This window comes from Pan paniscus, chromosome 12 (genome assembly GCF_029289425.2).
Source record: "Pan paniscus chromosome 12, NHGRI_mPanPan1-v2.0_pri, whole genome shotgun sequence".
Taxonomy (NCBI): domain Eukaryota; kingdom Metazoa; phylum Chordata; class Mammalia; order Primates; family Hominidae; genus Pan; species Pan paniscus.
The window spans coordinates 60,999,073-61,022,234 of NC_073261.2; the positions used below are offsets into that span (position 1 = coordinate 60,999,073).

General features: G+C 44.3%; 1 protein-coding gene across 2 annotated transcripts in view; it reads left to right on the top strand.

Moving 5' to 3' along the window:
• SPRED2 (sprouty related EVH1 domain containing 2) overlaps positions 1-23,162 on the top strand; it is a 122,524-nt gene that overhangs the window by 37,933 nt on the left and 61,429 nt on the right. The window lies entirely within an intron of this gene.

The window sequence follows — 23,162 nt, forward strand, 5'->3', positions numbered from 1 at the left end:
CAAGGAGGCCTGGGACTGAGGTGCACACACAGGGGACAAAGCCCTGTCCTGATGGGTGTTTGTAAGCACCAGGGAGGGGGCAGGGCACGTGTTTGTTCTTCTCTAAGTTCCAGTGGGTCCGATGAATGTTGGATCTAGCGTCTGTGAAACCTGTTGTCATAAAGTATGTGTTCCTCACTTAGATTTGACCCAGAGGCCTTTCTCATTCTCAGTTTTTGTGTTCATTGAGGCTGCTTTTAAATGGAAGGTCCATTAAGCCCTTGTTCCTGTCCATTCACAGCTGCCTGTATCCGAGTGGTCTGTGCAGGGCGCCAGCAGCCACCCTGATGGAGGGCAGGTCTCTAAAAGCAGCATCCTTTGCCAGGCACCTGAGAATTTTAAAAGTGAGGATGCATCTGTGGCATCATCTTCCTAAACCAAATGATGTATAATTGCATAGTTGTTGAACTGTGTGGTTGGTCTATTTCTAGCAGATTAGCTACCTGAGAGGAAATGAGAATTTAAATTGTTTGCTGGACTTTAAAAAATTTACATATGAGGGAGACATCTCATCCAGAGATGCATTGGGCACAGGGAAAGCTTTTTTTTTCAAGTAGCAGCTGCTATTCATTGACATGTTACAATTTTCCTGCCTTAGTATTTCACACGTCCTTATACTCCTCATAACATTTTTTGCTTGTGTAGTTTTAGCCCCATTTCAGAAATGAGGAACCCAGGTTCAGAAGGTTTAGAAGCTTGCTCAAGACCCCCCAGCTATTAGGTGCCAGAGCTGCAACTGGAATGCAGCTTTGACTCCATTGTGGGTTTCTGTTCCATTATCAAGAGTAGCCTGACAGTTGGCAATAACAATGACTGAATGAATGAATAAATGAATTCTCCAAAGAAAATAGTTCATGTTTCCCTAGTATGAGGGAATACCTGAGATAGTTGTTTTGAGAAGGGGGCCACAGACCAGGAGACACCAATAAGTCTTTCTCATTTCTGGTAAATCGCTTTATAATGACCGTTATTATAAAGTGTAAAAACAACAACAACAAAAAATAATAGGCGCAGTGGTTCACACCTATAATCCTAGCACTTTGGGAGGCAGAGGCGGGCGGATCATTTGAGGTCAGGAGTTCGAGACCAGCCTGGCCAACATGATGAAACCCTGTCTCTACTAAAAACACAAAAATTAGCCGGGCGGTAGTGGCACGTGTCTGTGTAGTCACAGCTACTCGGGAGGCTGAGGCAGGAGAATCACTTGAACCCGGGAGGTGAAGGTTGCAGTGAGCCGAGATTGTGCCACTGCACTCCAGCCTGGGAGACAGAGCCAGACTCCATCTCAAAAAAAAGGAAAAAAAAAAAAGCCTTAATGATTAATCACTAAACAGGTATTGCATAAAATAGCAATTTTCAGCTCTGGATTTTGGGGAAGGGAGTAGAGGTTGGAAATGTAGGTGGAGGGTCAGCCTGGGGAGAGATGCCACATTCGCAACATTGGGTTTTTTACAATAGTACTGCATCTATCTCTGTACAGGAGTCTAAAAGTGGTTGGAAGCTACATTTAGGATTATTTAAAATAACATACTGCCTTATTTTTATCTCTGTAGCAACAACTTTTTATAAGAAAAATAGCTAGTTCCATGATCTTTTGCCTTTTGAAAAGGAGAGATCTATTTTAAACTCTTTGCAGGCTCCTCGAAGTTCCTTTTCTTGCTGTTGAGTAGCAGGTAGAATCTCTAGTTCATGGAGGTCTGACGGATCCATGGTCCCGTGCTGGTCCATGTGCTGCCCTCTGCTTCCATCCCTCATCCTTGCCACTCTCAACAGTCTTCCCCGACAACCCTTAGGAAGACAAGGGCTTGGAGGAGGGGGAGGACTGAGTGTCCCTGGCATGTTCTGATTAATCCTATTCATTGTCAAGTACAGCTTTTTAATGAGCTGATTCATTACTGAGAGTAGGTCTCATGCAAATCCCTAGTTTGTATCCTGCGGATTTAATTTCTAACAATTTCCTCATTTCAACACAACTCCATTGTACCATGGGCTTTGTGATTTTGTTCTAATATAGAGCTTGACCTCACATTTTAAGACTATAAGATGAATACTAAAAAAACGAAATCCTTAAAATAAAAAATAAACTAGAAGAACATGTAGGTGGATATTCAACTCCTCTCTAAAGGAAGAAGGGTTGTCCACACATAAAAGTTTTGGAAGAGACTGGGTTTAGTGGCTCACGCCTGTAATCTTAGCACTTTGGGAGGCTGAGGTAGGAGGATCACTTGAGCCCAAGAGTTCGAGACCAGCCTGGGCAACATAATGATACCCTGTCTCTACAAAAATTAAAATTAGCCAGGCATGGTAGTGCACACCTGTTGTCACCTGTGGTTGGGAGGCTGAGTGGGAGGATCGCTTGAGCCCAGAAGGTTGAGGCTTCAGGGAGCCATGATTGCACCACTGCACTCCAGTGTAGGTGACAGAGCAAGACCCTGTCTCCAAAAAAAAAAAAAAAAAAAGAAATTCTGGAAGAAATGACAGAGGAAATCACTGATAAATTTCGAAACATAAGTTTGTGCAATATCAGAGACAAATTTAACAAATATGTAAAATTTGCCTCCATTAAGAGTTAATATAAAACTATGAAGAGTTCAGGAGATTATAAAAAGAGACAGACAACCAGGAGAAAACAGATAACTTAATACTTTTTAAAAAACACCAGGCTAACAAAAAAGAAATATATAGTTGACTAAATAAATATAGTACAATATATTTAACCCTACAAATTTAAACTAATGCAATGAAAACATAATAGCAGCTTTTCAACTGTTATTATTACCAAAAAGAAAAATATTTTAAAATGCTATTGTGGTTTTGGTGAGGGAACATTTTTCATGCACTGTTGTTTGAGAGTAGAATTTAGTGCACCCTTTCTGGAAAGCAGTTTGGTAACCTGTAATACTTCTTTTAAAAAAAAAATTCATCCTCTTGTCTAAAAATTTCTCCTCTAGAAACTTAAAGATAATAGTCAAGTGAAAACACATTTATGGGCAGTGTTTAAAGTTTTGTGAGTGAAACTGTTGATAAGAACCTATTAAAATGGTTAAGCCACCTGGAACATTCTATTGATATATTATGCAGCCTTGGAAAATAGTACTTTTAAGGAATGTTAATAAGATGGGCAATACAAAACTGAATGAAAATCCAATACAGAATTCTGCCTACATAACATGATCCAAATTTTGCCTAAAGTTTGCCTAAAACGTGCATAGCAAAAGAATTCCGGGAACTACACCAGAATGTTAGCATGGGTCCATCATTTCTGAGCTGTGGTGTTACTGGCATGACTCTTGTTTTTCTTGTTTATTCTTTTATGTTATATTAAGGTGACCACCTGTTCCCGTTGGCCTGGTACTGCCCTGGTTTTAGCACTGGAAGTCCTACTCTGGACAATTAATGATTCGTGTGTGTGTGTGTACACATTAAGGTGAGGTTGTGCCCATTTGAAAGGAAGGGCCAAAGATAAAGTGACAAGCTCATGGGGCCTGTGTGGTAGTCAGGCAGTAGATTTTTTTTTTTTTTTTTTGAGATGGAGTCTCGCTCTGTCACCCAGGCTGGAGTGCAGTGGCATGAACCTGGCTCACTGCAGCCTCTGCCTCCCAGGCTCAAGCGATTCTCCCACCTCACCCGCCCAAGTAGCTGGGACTACAGGCATGCACCCCCACACCCAGCTAATTTTATTTTGCATTTTTTATAGAGACGGGGTTTTACATGTTGCCTAGGCTGGTCTCAAACTCCTGAGCTCAAGTGATCCACTGCCTCGGCCTCCCAAAGTGCTGGGATTACAGGCATGAGCCACTGTGCTTGGCCCAGGGAGTAGATTTTCTGATGATAAAATTAATGTGACTTGTTCTAGAAAATACAGGAAAAGAGTAAATGTGCAAAGACTTAAATAGCATTTACATGTAGCCCACAGTGCTCTAAATGCTTTTGGTGGTTCACACTTTAATCATCATAACCCTATGAAGTAGATACTGTTGTTGCATCCCCATTTACAGAGGCATAGAGAGATGGAGTAATTCACCCATAGCCACACAGCCCTTGACAGAATCTGGATTTGAACTCAGGCAGTTCGGATCCAGAGTCTGGGCCATTGACCACCTCCTGCATCTCTGTAGATCCCCGACTCCAGCCTCTCCTCTTGCTGCCTCTCTCAACAGTAACGATGCTGTTACTCCCCACGCCAAACCTCTGGGCTGGCCAGGCTCACTCCAGCCCCACAGTCATTGCCAGGACTGCCTTTGACCTTACACAGAGGAAACATCTTCCACCTGTCGGGAGGGAGCCGGGGCGGGGATTTCCATGGCAGAGTTACTGTTCTCTGGTGATAGAGTTCTTTCAGTTTTGCTACATGGTCTTGTGGCAAAGGACTGGGTGCAGGTGCAGCCTTGGTTATTTCTGGAAACACTTCTCCTTTTCTTTTATTTTGCCAGGTCTGGCTCATCAGTCACCTTCCTCTCAGAAAGGTGATTTTGGCTCCTCTGCCCAGACCATCAAACATTTCTGTAGGTGTCACAAGCTTCCGTGAGGGTTCTGGTCTCTGCGAATTGCAGGAAGAATCCAAACATAGGAAAGGGGTGATGTGTATCAGGGTGTCCATCCTCAGCTTTGCTCCACAAAGACCCTCACACTTGCACATTGTTTTGTTAACAGTATTATCTCCGAGTAGTGGGTTTATTGTTTTTGCTTACCTGTTTTAAACACTTCTTCAACAAACTTGCTTTACTTTCCATTTTTTAAAAATGTATTTCAATTTTTTATTAATAATGCCATTTTACTCCTGCAAAATTTCTCACTCCTTCAAAGTCTGTGTATGGCAAAGATCTTCCTAACCATCATTCAAGTTAGAGCAACTCCATTTCTGTATCAAAAAGAAATACCTTTAGTTATTGTCTGAACTTGTCAGAATTTCTGAGAACGATGCCAGAAATTCTGGTTAATTGTTTGTTTTGTCACATTAATTGAACAATGAGAGGGCACCAGCGTTCCTCACTCATGAGGTAGAAGCACCACATCTACATTTCTTTTTAGCTATGGGTGATGTTTTTGCTTTTAAATCTTAGATATCTGTTAATAAACAAATAACACAACAAAGTTTGGGGTACTTCCTTGTGGGGACTGGGATGCTTAAGCTAAAACAAAGTTTAAATTTGGACTGTGTGTCTTATGTTTCGCAGAATCTATATGTTTCTCAAAAGTGGGTGTCACCCTCCTTCCTCCCCCAACACACCCTTCAGGGGTAAGAGAAGTAATGTAGAAAAATTAACTGTTTCTCCACTGTAAAAGTAGGGTGTCTTTAGAATGTTTTGTGTTCAAAGGAAAGATTGTGCTTCTCCCAAGGCAAGGTGTTCCCTTAAAAAAAAAAAAAAAAAAAAAGGTTGAGCATGTCTTTGTATTGCTGTCTCTGGAAGAGGAAATGAGGCATCTCTTGGGGTGAGAACAAGGGAGAATTGAACTCTCTGGCCTGGCCAGATGGATTCCTCACACTGGCACAGAGCTGTGAAGGGAAGGGCCTTTCATCCTCCAGAGGAAAGAGGGCTGGGGTCTCAGAGGCCAGAGCATAGGGACAGGCAGGAGTCCTGCAGCCCTGATGCCTGCCCCTCCCAATACAGAATCTCTGCCCTGACCCCCACCTGTTGAACCTTTCAAATCCCAGTGACTCGCCAGCTTTCTCTGTGGATATTGGCTGAATTGGTGGCTTGTGTGGCTGCCTGGGAGAGCAATTTACCCCTGAGCCAAGGAGGGGGTGGGCTACAGTGAGATGGAGAAAGACCATTTTAATTAAAGAATAGGGCCTTTATAATATGAAACCACATGCTCAGGGTTTGGGTTTTGCTTTGGGTACCTAGGAAACATCCGTGAACACAACAGTAGTGTTTTTAGTTGGGGTGTGTGTGTGTGTGTGTGTGTGTGTGCCTGTTTTGGGGAAAAATTGCTTTTCACCACCCCCCTCCTGCTTTTGGTCCTTTGTCTGCCCTGGAAGAATCACTGGAGGGGACTGAGGGACTTCCTGCCCAATTGATAACAGCCCCTAAGAGCACATGGTGAACCCTGCAGTAGGAGACCAGGACATCTCCCAGCCACCCTCACTGTACTCACTATACTCTTATGGGCTCAAGAAGTCACTGAAAATGGAGCCGTAAGCCCATGGGCCTTGGCTAATTTTTCAAGGCCCAGGATCAAGTAGGAGCAGGTACTTTAGCTGGGAGCCAGGCACTGGGCAGGCAGGGCGGCCCTGCCCACATGCCGCCTAGGGCTGGCATGACCTCACCGTCATTTGTTGGGCACTGATAATGTCTTTGGCCCGGCCCCTAATAGGAGACACGCGATCTTTACCTTGAGGGCTTATATTCAGAGTTTCATAAGCACTGGATTCGCTCAGGTTGAACTTTCTTTTCCCCATACACGCTTTATTAAAATAAGTGAACACAGCGTGTGGGTGAGGCGCTGGCCCAGCTCTGTGCGGCTGTGTGATGTGCTGAAGCTGAAGACGCGAGCTGCATGGCTGCATCGTGGTGGCTTTTAGAAATTCGTTCTCCGCTGGGCGTGGTGGCTCATGCCTGTAATCCCAGCACTTTGGGAGGCCGAGGCAGATCACTTGAGGTCAGGAGTTCGAGACCAACCTGGCCAACATGGTGAAACCCTGTCTCTACTGAAAATACAAAAATTAGGCGGACATGGTGGTGCACATCTGTAATCCCAGCTACTTGGGAGGCTGAGGCAGGAGAATCGCTTGAATGTGGGAGGCGGAGATTGCAGTGAACTGAGATCATGCCACTGCACTCCAGCCTGGGCAACAGAGCCAAACTCTCAAAAAAAAAAAGAAAAAGAAAAGAATTTGCTTTCCCTAGGTTTTCAGTGTGTATACATTTCCTTTCATATACATGTATATATATTATATGTTTATGGTAAATCGGCATTTTTAGTTTCATAGTCTTTAGATCTAAATTGGAAATGCATTTATATATTTAAATTTTTAAATTTGTTTTAACCAAACTCTATAGTATCTTCACTCTGGAGTTAGTATGCACACAAATACCTAACCTTTCCAATGTAGGCCCTAGTTACTTCCAAAATAATTTAGAAGTGTTTACAGATATGTTTTGATGATTTTGCTATGATTTTTCATTTATTGGTATCAGAATTGAATATATTTAGCTGTTGCTCTCTGCTAAGTAAACTGAGACCTAGGTGTGCTTACCATTGTTTTCTGTGAAAACCAGCTGATCTGTGTTACAAATGACTGTTTTAGCTATGGAAACAAGACACCTCTGTGAATAGGATTCCTTGTGTGGTGGGCATCACTAGAGAGCAATGACTGTATTCCTTAAAGAGAAAGTGTGAGAGCGGCAGTACAGACCAAGGCAGAGGTGGCTGAGGAGATTGTTCCGGTCAGCAATGTAGAATTCCTGCCCCTGTGTTCTGTGACCCCAACAGAGGGAGCCAGCACCCACTGTGCACCTCCCACACAGCCCACACCGCACAAGGCATTTAGACAGTGCCTTAAATTCACTCCATCAATACTGTGAGAGCCCCACCGGCTTCCCCTTTGGAGTTTTAGACGTTTATGGTATTCACTGAATACTTTACGTTGAAGTGTTTTTCTATAACATTACAAACAGGTTCAACTTAAAAAAAAAAAAAGCTCTTAGCCATATGTAGAAAACTGTTCGTCCGTGTGAGTTCTGGGTGAAGTGTGGTGGGAAAGCTGGGTCTCTAAAGTAGACATTCTTATTTTTTGTTTTGTTTTGTTGTTTTTTTAAATTATACTTTAAGTTTTAGGGTACATGTGCACAACGTGCAGGTTTGTTACAAAAGTAGACGTTATTTTTAAAAGATGCTTTTATGCCCAAGACTTCTGAAACACAGAGTGCTCTGAATATACAGAATGACAGCTGAAGAGCCCAAACCTGAAATTTCCTTCCTTATATAGATAGTCCGAGCTTTACTTGATCTCTCTTCCCCTATAAAAATGGAAGCCATACTGTAAGGATGAAGATGATGTATATTTGTCAAATTCATGATTGCATTATGAGCTTACTAAGTTTGCAGCACTGTTCTGGGTCTTGCATAATCAGAAGTGATCTTACATTCTTAAGGGGGAGATACACAATATGCATAGAAGCATGTAAACAAAAAGAGTACAGATGGTACCAATGCCATGAGAGGTACGATAGAGAGGACGTGACCTGGCCCTTACCTAGTGAATACTTGTCTCCATAATTGTTAGGTGCTGCTACTACTATTGTGGTTGCTGAATGCCCTGCTGGGGTAAGAAGTTCCCTTGATTAAATCTGGTGAAGACCTTCTGATACCAGTGCCTTTTTTTTTTTTTTGAGACAGAGTCTCACTCTTGTCGCCCAGGCTGGAGTGCAATGGCGCGATCTCGGCTCACTGCAACCTCCATCTCCCGGGTTCAAGCAATTCTCCTGCCTCAGCCTCCCGAGTAGCTAGGATTATAGGCACCCGCTACCACGCCCGGCTAATTTTTGTATTTTTAGTAGAGATGAGGTTTCACCCTGTTGGCCAGGCTGGTCTCAAACTCCTGACCTCAGGCGATCCTCCCACCCCCGCTTCCCAAAGTGCTGGGATTACAGGCGTGAGCCACCGCACCCGGCCAGTCCTGTGCTTTCTGATACAATATCATCACCCTTCTTTGCCTCACCATCTCCCATGGGCATGATCAGTTAACAATTGCTGGAAAAATCAACTTTACCTGAACATTTAGGAAGCTATTTGGGATGTCCAGTGTTTTTCTTCCTCTTGAAAAACACTAACGCAGGTCTGCATTTATTAGGGGGAGTGGTGATCATCATATGTCTCTTCTGCTGCTTTGCTCTAAAGGAACTCAAGAGCCCATAAGCATTTTCCCTGAAAAGGTCATCATTTCCAAAGAAATGAGAGCTCATTTAAAGTTTCTAGGTACGAAAATCCTAGGTTCTTGCCCTTCTCCTTCCACTTCTTGGTGGCAGTGGGTAGGGAATCAAACATCAGATGACCTTCTTCCCCTCTGGTTTCTCCCCACCACTGTATCAGACCAGGAAGGTGAAAGAGGGTCATGCTGACTCTCCTAACTCCCATCCCTCTGCCACGCCTCCCCTCCACTGCTGCACTGGCATGGTTACCTGTGAAGCAACTGCCAAAGACAACATGGGCAGCCTTTGTGTCTGGGTAGCCCAGTTCACAATGGCGGTTAATGGAAGTTCCTGTTCAGACGCCCTCCAACTCCCCAGAGGGCGTGGGCATCTCCTCTTATGTAAAGGGGAAATCTTAGGAAATTTTTAATTTTTCCTTTAATCAGTCAGCAAGGTCATAAGAGGCTTTATAAGTATTCATTAGAAGTGGAAAGCAGGCCGGGCGTGGTGGCTCACACCTGCAATGCCAGCATTTTGGGAGGCCAAAGCAGGTGGATCACCTGAGGTCAGGAGTTTGAGACCAGCCTGGCAAACATGGTGAAACCCCATCTCTACTAAAAATACAAAAATTAGCCAGGTGTGGTGGTGCGCCTGTAGTCCCAGCTACTCAGGGAGGCTGAGACAGGAGAATTGCTTGAACCTGGGAGGCAGAGGTTGCAGTGAGCCGAGATGGCGCCACTGCACTCCAGCCTGGGTGACAGAGCAAGAGTCCGTCTCAAAAAAAAAAAAAAAAAAAAGAAGTGGAAAGCAAAATTTCTAGTGAACATGCCATAGAAATTTATAGCAGATCTACTGTGTGTCAAGTTTTGTTCTGAACAGGTGGAGAGGAGGGCACAGAAATGAACAGGCAATGAACAAGGAGCCTGGAACTCTTGGTGAATCGAGGTGTGCGTGAGAGACAGGCAAATGAATAAGCATACTGTAAATCAAGGCCAGAGAGTGCCTCTGAATGGGGACCTGACAGGGTGGAAACCGATCTTCTTGTCTTGAAGTCTTCCTTGAGGGAAAGGATGAGTTTCACTGGAGTGAGGAAGAGGTAAGGAGGGCTTTTCTCCGTGGGGGTAGCATCTGCCTTCTGGCGTTGGTCTAAGGGAGGTGTGGGGAAGGGGCTGGCCTCACGGGCCTGCACCCTATGCTACCACACCAGCTTGCTCTCAGAAGGGCCCCACACTTGGTTTAATGCTCTGCTGTTGCTGCCTTGAAATTCTTACTAAGTTTTGAACTAATTATTATTTAGTTAATAAATAACAAATTATTTTCATTTTGTACCAGGCCCTGCAAATCATGCAGCTGGTCCTGCCTATGGAGATGGGACTGTAAAAGTAGATTTGGCTGGATTGTGAAGAGCTTTGCCCGTCAAGCTTGGGAACATCTGACTTTATTCCATAAGCAGTAGGGAGCCATGGAAAGTATGCTGACAGGGTTGGGAGAAAGGGGCACTGGAGGCTGTGAGACCAGGGAGGCCAGCAGTCCACCGAGGGAGGCTGATAACACCACGCTGGGACAGACACCGAGAGCTGCAGTTCCCACACCTGGTGGAGATAGGCCGGCTCTGGGCACTGGGAAGGAGGCCGAGAGGGGCCGTTGCAGGTGGCTGAGGCTTCTAGCTGAGCTGCAGATCCCGCACATCAAGAATGCAGGAGAAAGAAGTCCCTCAGCCAGTGGCAGCGAGGCAGATGTTTTGCAGGAGTGGGGCAAGGCTCTTTCCAGAAAGACCCGGAAATCTCTGGTGGGACAGCTTGTAGAAACATGCACTGCAGCTGCTCAGCTACAGCAAATGACCTGCAGATCAAGGTTTTTGTCAGTATCGAGAGCTTCACTAGAACAAATATTCATCCAAAGATAAACTTCCCATTCTTCCTGTTTTTATAACTTGCCTATTTCCTCTGAGTTTGAGGCTGGGCTCCAGTTCCATGGGTTATTAATCTTCAGAGGATCAAGACCTCTATAGAAGTATTTCCTGTACATGTTTATCTACCCAGCCCTAAATTATATTCTCCAAATGATAAGAGAACTTTTCCATACTGGTGTGTCAGACTCCTCCTTAGGGAGATTTCGATTAGGCACCACAGCCAGTAAGGCTAAACCAGAAAGCTTTATCTCAGAACATAGGGAACCCACGTAACGGTGGGGAGCGGCCTTTGGTGGGTTTTGATGGGCACTCAGCCTCCCTCCTCCATGTGAAAGGTAGCTTCTTTCTGGCCAGAGTTCTAAGGACATAAAGTAATAGTTGAAGAGGGCCCTATTTGAGGATATTTTAAATTCCCTGTTGAATACCACAGGGGATATTAGCTAAAGAAATTCTGCTCCTTTGAAGAGCTCAAAATACCCCTCATTGGACCATCACTTGTTCTTACAGCATCTTCCAACTAGAAACAGGGCCCCGGCCTCACAGACAAGGGAACTAGAGTGAACTTGGTGCTCATGACAGCACAGAGCAAGAGGGGAAAGCTCTGTTGAAGCTTGGGCCGAGTTCAGACCTGATAGACAAGTATGGTTAAGCAGGCGTGGGCACTTTACTCATCGGCCCGGTCCACCTGCCTCTGGAGCCCTTCCTTGCTCTCCTACTTTTTGTGCTTACAAACGCCAAGCTAGCATGCCGGTGGTATTTTTAAAACGTAAGCCTTCTTGTATGACTCTTGCAGAGAGGCGGTGGTGACCGGGCTGCGTGGGTGGCGGCTTGTGCCGCAGCGGAACTTGGAGAAAGGCCAGCTGCCTTTTACTGAGGCCTTCCGAGGTGGGGCTGGGATGCCACATTTTTCAAACACACCACCGCAAGGCAGCACCCCTCCCCCTTAGAGATCCAGGTGACTCCACTGAGAATTACTGCGCCACACCGTGGCTTCTAGACCCACACTGTCAAGTATGTAGTCCTCGCTACCTGGGCTGTTGAACCTGGAAATGAGGCTTGTACGAACTGACTAAAAGTGCAAAATACACATTGGATTTTGAAGCCTTATTACAAAAAAAAAAAAAAGAATGTGAAGTATCTCATTAAAGATTATTTTATTTTGGTTACTGTGGAAACAAATATTTTAGATATCTTGGTTTCTGTCAACTATGTTATAATTAATGACACCTGCTTTTTAATTACTCTTTAAATGTGACTACTAGAAAATTTTAAACTGTGTATGTGGCTCAGTTTCCATTTCTATGGGACAGTACCGCTAGTCTGTGCTGTGAGTTCAGCTGCCAGTTGTGGCTTTGAAACCAGTACATTCCCAGAGGCTCCTCTCCTTAGTGGTCTGGCTGAGGGGGGGTTACCCAGCCCTAACCCTAGACTGCCTAGGGTAGTGGGTGGGACAGCCTGCTTCCAGGCAAAAAGTTAATAATTTAATAAGCAGCAGCAAGAATTTCTAAAAATCCTCTCCAAAGCACCCCCCCTGGCTTTTTTTTCTTCTTCTTCTTCTTAGCCTTCTTCCTGGACCAGCCTTCTTCCTGGAAATCTTTTTTTAAATGCAGAACGCTTCCCTTCTGTCCCACATGGGACCTGTGGAGGTGATGGTGTCCAGAGGGGCTATTGTTTTATTTTATTTTCTTGTTTAAATTGTTCTTTTGCCCACAGGTCAGGCTGCTCCAGTAGCTGCCTTTTAACCCTTCCTCTGCAGGACCATCTCAGAAACCACCCAGCAAAGACTGGGAAGCCACTCTTTTAGACCAGTTCCCCCTCCCTTCTCCCTTTGGAGTGGTTACTCAAGTGCAGACATATATTGGGAAAACACAAGGTGGATGTGAAACCAAGGAAACTCCTGCTTTGAGAAGTACAGAAGTGCAGACCCACAACCAACCTCCTAATGTCAAGCTGGCATTTTAGGAAAAAGGTGTGTGTGGTGGGGGGAATTCCACTGGTGTCTGAAAGCCCCCAAGTAATTCCCTGTTGCAAGGAGGAGTCTCATGTTGACTTCAGAGGTCCAGGCAGAACCTGTTGAATTGCACAGTTCCCATTTGCTAGAGGATATTACACAGTGAGATCTCTCTGCTCAGGGACCGGGGCTGAGGGCTTCTGTCATCAGCCAGTGGAACGGCCCTGCACCGAAGCACCTCCCTGCTTTTGCCACATTTTGCCCACCCTGCTGTCCGTCATGTACTGAACCTTTGCTGGAATAATTGCCATAGGTGTCAACATGTATTAAGGGCTTGCTGTATGAAGGTAATATGCAAAGTGCCTTTTGCTATGTGCAGCTAACTAGCATAACAAACCCCAAGATGCCCCAGAGGAGATACTCTTGTTTCCCTGTTTTGCAGATAGAGAAACTGCAGGTTAGAGAGATGAAATAAGTTGACCAAGCTAGAAATTGGTGGGCAGGGAACACAACTTGGGCCATGCTGCTTTAGAGCTGCCGAGTGTTTAACTGTTAAGGTGTCATTCTGCACTGCCTAGACCAGCCCATGTATGTTACCGTTCCATTCTGCATGAGCATTTGTCTATTATCAAGACATCTGCTGGTGCAGGCTGGGACACAACACCAAGGGAGGGTTAAATTCTGGGTTGCCAAACCAGCTGAGCTACGAGTTGAGGAGCACTGAGCGCCTCTGAGCTTTGCTGGGCTAACTTGGTGAGGTTTGGAAATGAGCAAAGGGGTAAGAAAGAGCCACGTGTCTGGAGTCAGGCTGCCTATTTGGTTTGACCTCTCAATGGCTTCATAGGTTGGGCTACTCCTTCTCTGGGCAGCAGTTTCCCCAGTTCTAAAATGGGGATCCTAAGAGCGCCTTCCTCAGAGAACTGCAATGAGAATTAAAGAGGACACATAAAGGCAAAGTGTACTTGGCATGTCAATGTCATTAATATCATTAATGCCATTTAATGCTCTTTGATGGAGCATAATCTATATAACATGTAATAGAAGATATAATCATGTGGCTTGAATTTTTTGTTGTTTTAAGGCAAACACTTCAGAGCATGTACCTTTGCATCTGAACACATACGTCTGTATTTGAATGTTGTATCTTTCAAAGCCATGACCTCACCTCAGGAGACTCCTCTCTCAACTTGATCTCACAGCCATTTGCTGGAAACATTTTCAGAAGCCTTTGTGGAACTCTTTTCAGAAGAAAAAAAGAGAGAAAGTGGGGGCCATACTTGGCACTAGTAAGTATTTATCTTGTAAAGGTAGATTTTTAAGTTTATTAGAGCTAAGTTTGGTAAATAAGTCCAGAACAAGCTTTGAGCCACTGAAATTTTAAAAATGGTGTTTAACTAACAGTAAGGATGGAATTTTTTTAATGGCTGACTCATTCATGATTGACTAGCCTCGAAGGCAGTTCCAGAAGAAAGGTTCCAGGCAGCTTTTGACTTCTGACAGCGTCTCTGGAACGCCAGTAGAGTCTCCTGGGGCAAAAGCTTTAATGACAGGGGTTTGGGGATGAGTACGCAGCCTTGACTAAGATCTATAAGGTTGAGTCTAGAGAGTAAAAATTAGTCTTATTTACACCTACGGTATTAAGTGATACTGGCACCTGAGTCGACCTTGTCTTTGGGGCTTGCATAGCTACGAATGGGACCAGTAACAGAGAAGGTTCTCTGCATCCAAGGAGTAGAGTCCAAAACCTGACTTTTGACTTAGGTTGACTTGCACACCAGGTTTTTCTATACCTTATGATATACAGAATTCAAACCTGAATATGTGAGTGCAGGTCAAGGGAAGGACCCTCAGGTTGGTATCCTCAGCAAGGACTTTAGAGTTGGGTGTGTAAGAAGCACTCAACCTCCTTGTATAGTGCCACGGACAGAGCAGCCAGGGCAGCTGGAAAGCAACACCCAGCTGGGGTGGGTGGAGGAAGAATGCATGTCCCCATGGAACACGATAAAGCAAAGTTCAAGGCTCATGATGACTAATAGGTTCATCTAGGAGGATGGGTGACCAAGCAACCTTTGTATTATTTCCTACAGGTGGAAATGAGAGGTGCCGTGTTCATTCTATCCTAAAGTATCTCTTAGAGGACATTGCTGTGGAGAAAGTGTAGTGCCTTGGAGTTTGGCTGGGTCAGATTCCAGCCCTGCTCTCTATTGCAGTGTCGACTCAAGCATAGTAACTAAGGTTTCATGAGCCTCATTACGCTCATCTGTAAAATGGAAACATGATTACACTTCAGGGTTGTCATAGGAGGGAAGGTCATAGGAGTTACACAGATGAGGGGACTCAACAGAGCAAGTGTTCCACCTCTCCCAGGCTCTGAGAATGACACCAGAATCTATCTTTTTGCCACAAGAAAGTAGGCAGAGGCTCATCGTTGCTCGTCAGAGTATGCCACCTGCCACAGGAAAATGGCCCCAGTCTCTTTGTGAGGAGAGGCTTGCCCTCCTAAGAGAATTCTACTTCCTCTTTGCTTGAATAAGACCAGCTGTTAGGGCCCCAGTACTCAGCAGCTATGACAAATTTCACTGCTTAAGACCCCTCAGCCTCTTAAAACAGGAGTTTTTCTGTAGCTAACATAAGCTGCTCTCAGCAAGATGCACATTAGCACTTAATGCTCAGGTGGGTGAGGGGGAACAGTCAATGGAACACTTGGTGTATCCACTGCAATCCTGATATTGGTAAAAAGTCACTTCTCATCTGGCTTTAAAGTAGGTCCAGCTTCTCATTTTAACCTGTTTGCCAAGTCCCTAGTTTTTACTATAGCTCTCGTGTCATCTTTGATTGCACCGGTAATGTAGGGATGCTCAGCCTGGACCCCAGACTTGGAGGCCCTAGAGAGACAGATAATCAGGCCAAGGGGGTCCCAGGAAAGGCTTGAGCAGAGAGCATCCAACTGCCCCTGTCCTTTCTCACTCGCTTACCCTTGGTATCTTCCTGAACTGGTATGTTAGGTTCTCAGAGTACTAACTCTCAAACTTCACTGTACATTAGAATTACTGGGGAACTTTTTAAAATCCAGAAATTCAGGCTGTACCCCAAACAATTAAATTTGGCATGAATTAAAACAACAAAAGTAACCCCCCCAGGTGATTCCAGTGTGCAGCCACATGTGAGAACCAATGTGTTAGTTGATGGAATGAAAAATCGAGTGCAGTTACTTACTGGGTTGACTTTTGTGCGGTCACCAACTCTTATCATCTGAGGATCACACAGGACACAATGTCACCCCTATGGGGCCACACTGCCTGTTCTGGTCACTACTGAGGTCTCAGTGGCATATAGCCATTATAACAGCTCTTTTTCCTTTTTACCGTGAAACATTGACAGAGATAGAGTAGTATATGCCCCCACCCCATGTACTCATCACCCAGCTGTCATTCATGTCTCCTCCGCCCCACACACACACTTTTTCTTGTATGGAGGGGGTGGACTGCAGTATTTTAAAGCAAATCCCTGACATATAATTTCATCTATAAATACTTCAGTATGTATTTCTGAGAGATAAGGACTTTAAAACAAGAACCGCAATACCATGATCACACCTAAGAAAATTAACAGTAGTTCTTTAATCTCATCTAATACCAAATCCATGTTCTATTTTCTCCAATTTGTCTGAAAAATACCTTTATACATTTGGTTTATTCCAATTAAAGCCCAAACAAGTGTTACTCACTTTTAGTAGTTTGACTTTAACCCCAGGGTAATTAAACTGTCATTGTGTACACAGGTAACGATGCATATGCACTTCTGAAAAGAGGTGTCAATGGAATTTGGCTCAGCTGATGTTTACTGGATGGGCTCTCTCCTCCTTCCTTCCTTAGCCCTTCTGGTGGGATCTTGACATGTTACAGAGGAAATGCTAATTGAAGCCCCAGCCACAACCACTTCTGTGCTCTGCTTCTGCCTGAAGGCATGTTCCCTTTGGTAAACTTAGAATAGAACCTTCAGGATGCATGTGGAAAGAGAGTATGAGTCAGCTCCGTGGACAGCTTAGAATTTCCTGCCCCTTTGCTGGAGGCTGTGTCTGAGAAGTGCTGGGACTGCCCCCCGGGCTCCTCTTTGGTCTCTGCTAGGACTGCCGCTTTGACAGTTACCTAGGGAGTTGCCCAGGACTTGTGTTCTGATGGAAGGACCAGCCAACACCCACACAGCCTTCCTTTCCTTGGTGTGCAGATGGCTCTATGCAGCCGTATCTCCAGCTGGGCATCTGGGTTCAGGTCAGACGATGACCAGGAAAGGAGGGGGTGAGTTTCTGCCCTCTGAGGTAACACCTACCACCTAATCAGTCATTGCTTTGCCACAGTGTTCCCCCTCTATGAGACCGAACACTGTTAGAATTTCTTAGAGTCAGACGCTGCAGCTTTAATGGGTGATGAGGCTTTGGGGGGTCGACAAGAGGAGGATAAGGATGGAGAATGGGCAGCCTAAATAATCAAACTGTATCACTCCTTTCACAAATACCAATCCAGTGCTACCAGGTACGCATCATTCATTATCCTGACCCAACAAATCTAAATTTGGTTTTATTTTTCTGTAGCTTTTTTCTTCTTTAGAAGGGCTTTGTCTTGATTTCAGATGGGTTTACAGTTGCAAGATTTTCTTCTGTCTTTGTATCATGGTTAGATGGTTACAGAGCAGTAAACAAGCGTCTTAATATGTAAAGGCAACTCTAATGTATAAGGTTATTTATCACAGGATTATTTTTAACAGCAAAAAGTTTGGAAAACACTAAATGTTCATTAATAAGAAACTAGTTAAATAAATCATGGTACATCCTTATAGTGGAATATTGTGCAGATATAAAAGGAAATGAATTAGTTGTGTTTCAATATGGAAAGATTGTGGCCAGGCATGGTGGCTCACGCCTGTAATCTCAGCACTTTGGGAGGCCGAGGCGGGCGGATCATGAGGTCAGGAGATTGAGACCATCCTGGCTAACACGGTGAAACCCCGTCTCTACTAAAAATACAAAAAATTAGCCGGGCATGGTGGCGGGTGTCTGTAGTCCCAGCTACTCAGGAGGCTGAGGCAGGAGAATGGCGTAAACCCGGGAGGCAGAGCTTGCAGTGAGCCGAGATTGCGCCACTGCACTCCAGACTGGGCAACAAAGTGAGACTCCATCTCAAAAAAAAAAAATATGGAAAGACTGTGAAGAGATAAACAGCAAGGTCTAGAACATGTGAATAACGTGCTTGCTACCTTTTTTGTGAGATGAGTTTGGGAGAGAATACATATTAATATTTGCATAAACCCTAGAAGGATACACAAAGCAACCTTTAAGAAATGGGTACCACTGGCATGTTGGGTAGGAGAAGGAATGGGGCAGATGGGATGGTGGGAGTACGCCTTTGTATTTTGATTTATGAATCAAATCAATATGATACCTATACAGAACAATTAATAAAATTAAAAAGAAAAATGCATCTATCTTTACATTGTACAGATAAATTAATGGCTTCATTATGCCCCAGTTAATCTGTTTTGTAAGCTTCTGGCCACTGCTTATCCACATTTAAACAGTCCAGAATCTGCTCTGAAACGGACCCATGGAATGTCGTGCCCTGTTCTTCCCATGATGCTTTCCTCAACAACAGATAATAAATTCATGGTTGGCTCCTGGAGCCCATGGGCGTTTCCCCTTCTTCACCCTGAAATATAAACTGAGCTGACAGCCTCTAAAAGTTTAACTGTAGGGAACAGGGAAGGCAGGTGCCTATGTCCCACAGCATAGTGGGCTGCTGTCTTCTTTCTTCAGAGGAGGTGTGGTGGGAGGATAGGGAGCACAAGAGCATGGCCTCCTCTCCCACCCCAGTCTCTCTTGCTTACCTGTTGGCATTCTGTGCACCATATTGTCTGTATGTTTGTGTTTATTTCCAGCTTGTCCTGAGTGGTAGCAAAATCTCTCTGAGCTGAACTGGTCCCACCCTGGTAGCTTTGGAATGTTCAAATGTTAAGACTTGCTCTTCACACTCCACACATTCTTAGCATCGGGGGCTCATGGGAAACAAACAAATGAAATCCGTGGAACTCCTTTCTCCATCTTGAGTGGAGAAAGAGGCAGAGAAGATCTTTGGGGAGACTTGAAACAAAGAACCGTGAGAATGAACCTTGTTTAAAAGTTTAAAAGTGTTCTGAAAAATGAAATTCAGGGACACTTGGGATCTATTCTCGGCTCTGCCACAAATGTACCTTTTCTATTTTATTCCGGTTTGTGCATTACTATTAGGTTTCTACCTACAACATAGGTAGAGCCCACATTGACTGTCCATTCCCCCTACTGTTTCGTCTTAGCCAGCTGATACTTACTTTAATGAAACTTGAGAGCTGTCCTTTTAATGCCAGCTAAATGAAGAGAGTGGGTAAGCCCTCCTCCTTTGGCCCTTTTCTTCCTTGAATGAGGACTACGTGAGTACTATTCTGAGGATGAGTGCTGGTCAGTTGAGATTTGATCAGGGACTTGTCATCTCTCCTACGGATCTCTGTCCCTTTTGAATAGGGCTATACACACAGTGGAAATCACATGTGGTCACAGCTGCCTGAGACTGGCATACAAGCCTTCGCCTCTTCCTCCAGTGCTGGGAAGAGTTAATGTTCCTGTGATGGAGTGCCAGTTGAAGTCATTGACTGGCATTTAAGAGCCATGTTGACACATGAGTATGTGCTGCAACTTTAAATGCTCGAGGCACATCAGGGGTGGCAAGGCACGTGGACAGGGGCCCCCAAATCTCAGCCAACTCCAGGGTATGTGTTCTTCAGAGGAAGGGCCTCTACTCTCTAAACGTTCTCAGGCTCTTGCTGAGTGTGCGTTGTTCAATTGGAAAGGGTAACTGTGCACCTATGAGACTCCCCTGTAAAACACTCATCTGCCAGACACAGCAAGCTTCTTTTCTTGGTGAGGTGCTTTGGATACCCGCTTCTCTCCCCTCTCCCAGCAAGCTGTATTAGGCTCACTCTTGGGGATACCTGAGAGGAGGAGATACTCGAAACAAGTTGGGTGCTCTCCACACATGCCTCCCCTATGCAGAATGCAGGTAAGCCATGGGCAGGAAGTTGGTCCCCAAGTCAGTCGTCTGTAAGCTTTATCTGATAGTTTCCCATCTATTAACCAGTGAGCCCTGACTCACCTTCACTGGCCTATTTTTAAAATTTCTGTTAGAGCTGAAATGTTTGTGGCAGAGCCAGGAAGAATTTTCAAGTTTTTAGTAACTTTGGCTGCCCTGCTGGTGATTTATTTAACCTGCCACCTGAGAATTCTCATCCAGGTAAATATCCTAGATGTGATCATCTACTTTTCTTATTCTGGAATCATGAGAAACCAGAAAGTTAACTGTGACAGAATTTTGGGATTGGTTTTAGTTAGGTAGCTAATTCTTAGTAAGGAACAATGAGTTTAGAATCTGAATTTAGAATCTTAGTAGTGAACAATGAATTTAGAATCAGGCCCAGTTCTGGCTCCTGCAATTAAATTTGTACAAGGAACTTGATCAACAGCTGTAATTTTCTCTTCCATCAAGTGTGCTTGGTCTGGACCTAGGTATTTCTGAAGTCCAGTTTAGAATTCCAGGCAGCTCTTCTAGTTCTGTAGTTAATGTCTAAGGTTCATAAGGTGTGAACCCCATAAATTATTTATTTGCCCCTCTGGGAAGCTGAACGAAAGCAGAAGAAAATAAAATCTTGCTAAGCCCTGTGCACAATCTCTTTTGTTTTTATCAGGAATGAATAAATAGAAAAACGGGAATGTTATTTTCCAGTAATTTTTTAAATGGATCTCAGTGGCGAAAAGTACGTTAAGTTAGCAAACGTGCCTCACATACTGTGGATGCCTGTAAGACTCTTACATTCCTCTGCCTAGATGTATTTCAGGTGAATGTTTTTCTTTGCATTTGCTAAATTTTCTGTAGTGAATTTATCACTTTTTGTAATGAAGAGAAAAATACACATCACAGAAGTTTGCTATTGTCATTTCCTCCCCTCATGTAATCCTTATCTCTACCCCCTGTAGAAGCCAATAAAAGATAATCTGTGTTTGTTGAATGAATGAAGAAACCCAGTCTCCCGTGGGTTTACCATGTGCCAAATGCGGAGCTACAAAAGGACAAATGAAAAAGAAAAGACCTAGAGAATCTCAAGTCCAGTGGCAAAGATGACATGCAAATCATAGCAAAATGCTGTAATTGTGGCACCAATTGCCATGAAGACAGAAGAGGTTGTGCTATAGACTCTGTCTCCCCATCTTGGGTCTTTGTTTGGGATAAAAGTCCAGTGTAATTCTAAAACTCAGTGTTTGCATATTATATAACCATAGCTAATATTGACATTAGCTGCTGCTGTTGACTAATGTTTGTTTGTAAGGAAAAGTGAGTTCTAGCTTTGGGGTAAGATCCACATCCTTTTGGACTGGTGTGTGAGTTTGGTGTGGTCTCTTAGATCCAGCATCAGGGACATAGCTTTCCTCCCAATCCATTGGTCTTGATCCACCAACAGTGCCCAGCTTTCTTTCCACTCCCCTCTTCTTTATGGGATACTTTTATTGTTAGGCAGTTTTCTCATTTTGCTGTGTTGGAGCTTCAGGTACTAAACTAGTTTAAACCCTGCATTTTCTAGACAAGGAATTTGAAGCACAAAGAAGTTAAGTGACTCTACCTCAGATTGTATAACTAGTGGCAAAGCCAGGCCAAAGCTACTGCCTCTCAATAGAATAAATTTGCAAGATTTCTAACTCCATTAATTATGGGCTGTTTACCTAGGAGAATGATTAAAAAGTATTGTTGAAAGTTCTTAGAAGACATTTCCATGTCCACAGCTGTATAGGCATCTGACAAACAGATAGCTTCCATGTGAAAGGTTTACTTAGCTAGGAAGCTGTCTTGGATAAGTTTTTTGTGGCCAGCATCAAGGTGAGTAATAGATTTCTCTGCTTAAGACTATTCTTAGAATTATACAGAGCAGCTTCAGGTCTAATTCTGGCTTAGAGGTAGGGAAACAGCAGAATGGGTTGAGTTGGCCTGAGTGGCAGATTTGGGTCTAGCATGCTTAGTCCGGTTAATGATCCTCTTGGTGCAAGTGCTCCTTAAGGAATAGGTCATTCAACTTTAAGCTGATTTCAAGCTCAGACCTCATTGTTCAGCCTGTCAGGTGCTAAATACATTAAATGGTCACTCCTTAACTCCCTTTATCTCATTTCCAGGACTTGAGTTAACCCAATCCCTTGAACTTCAAATTCCACTTCTAGATCTAGACTTGGTCTGTTTGCAACCAGGTCTGAAGCCAAGCCTTGTCCTGGTTGGTCCTCAACACTCTTTTGCCAGGCTTTAAGGGGAAACTGGTCTCCTCTCATAGACACCTGGCCTCCCATCAGCCACATAATCAGCACCCTGAATGCCGCAACCATTCCCTTTTCATTGCTAATCAAGCCCCCGGCTCTTCCCAGACTTTCCCAGAGTGACTTTCCCATATTTCTAATGTATTTTGGATTCTTCCTCTCTCATCAGGCCTGCTGCATTTGTGTAACATACTGTGCAGGAGAAACTCAGACTATCTAGACAAAGCCTGCCGACTAATCCAGCCCTTATTTTCCCTCCACACAGTCCAGGAACAGAATTTACGGGTGTGATAATAGAACCCTATGGAGCACCCCACACAGAGTGGGCTTTGGGAGAATGTGAGTTCCCTTTGCCTTTCCCTAAAGAAACCTGGGCTGAAACCACAGTCCTAGCTCTGAAAGATGCTTACATTATAGAGCCTTTTTTTTTTCTTTCTTTCTTTTTTGAGACAGCCTCGCTCTGTCTTCCAGGCAGGAGTGCAGTGGTGCGATCTCTGTTCACTGCAACCTCTGCTTCCCGGGCTCAAACGATTCTCCTGCCTCAGCCTCCCAAGTAGCTGGGATTACAGGCATCCACCACACCCGGATAATTTTTGTATTTTTAGTAGAGACGGGCTTTCACCATGTTAGCCAAGCTCATTTCAAACTCCTGAACTCAAATCATCTGCCTGCCCCGGCCTCCCAAAGTGCTGGGATTAGAGGCATGAGCCACCGCGCCCGGTTGAGCCTCTTACTTTTTTTTTTCAATCTACTTGGCATAATAGCCCATATGCATTTCATCTGCGAGAGCCAGGTCTTCTGGCTCTGGCCAAGCTGAACATCCCCAAATTAACCCTGAGCTTTGGAGAGAGCTTTATTTTACCCCCTCTGCCAGCCCGTTACACTTTAAGAAACATAGCTGAAAACTGACTTAGCTTCAAGTAAGATTTGTCACTGTGTGTACTGAAGGCCCGGCTCTACTAGGTAACAATAGAAATCATCTGCCTCCGCTGCCTCCTTGACCAGCCCTCATCATTCTCGTCAGTATTT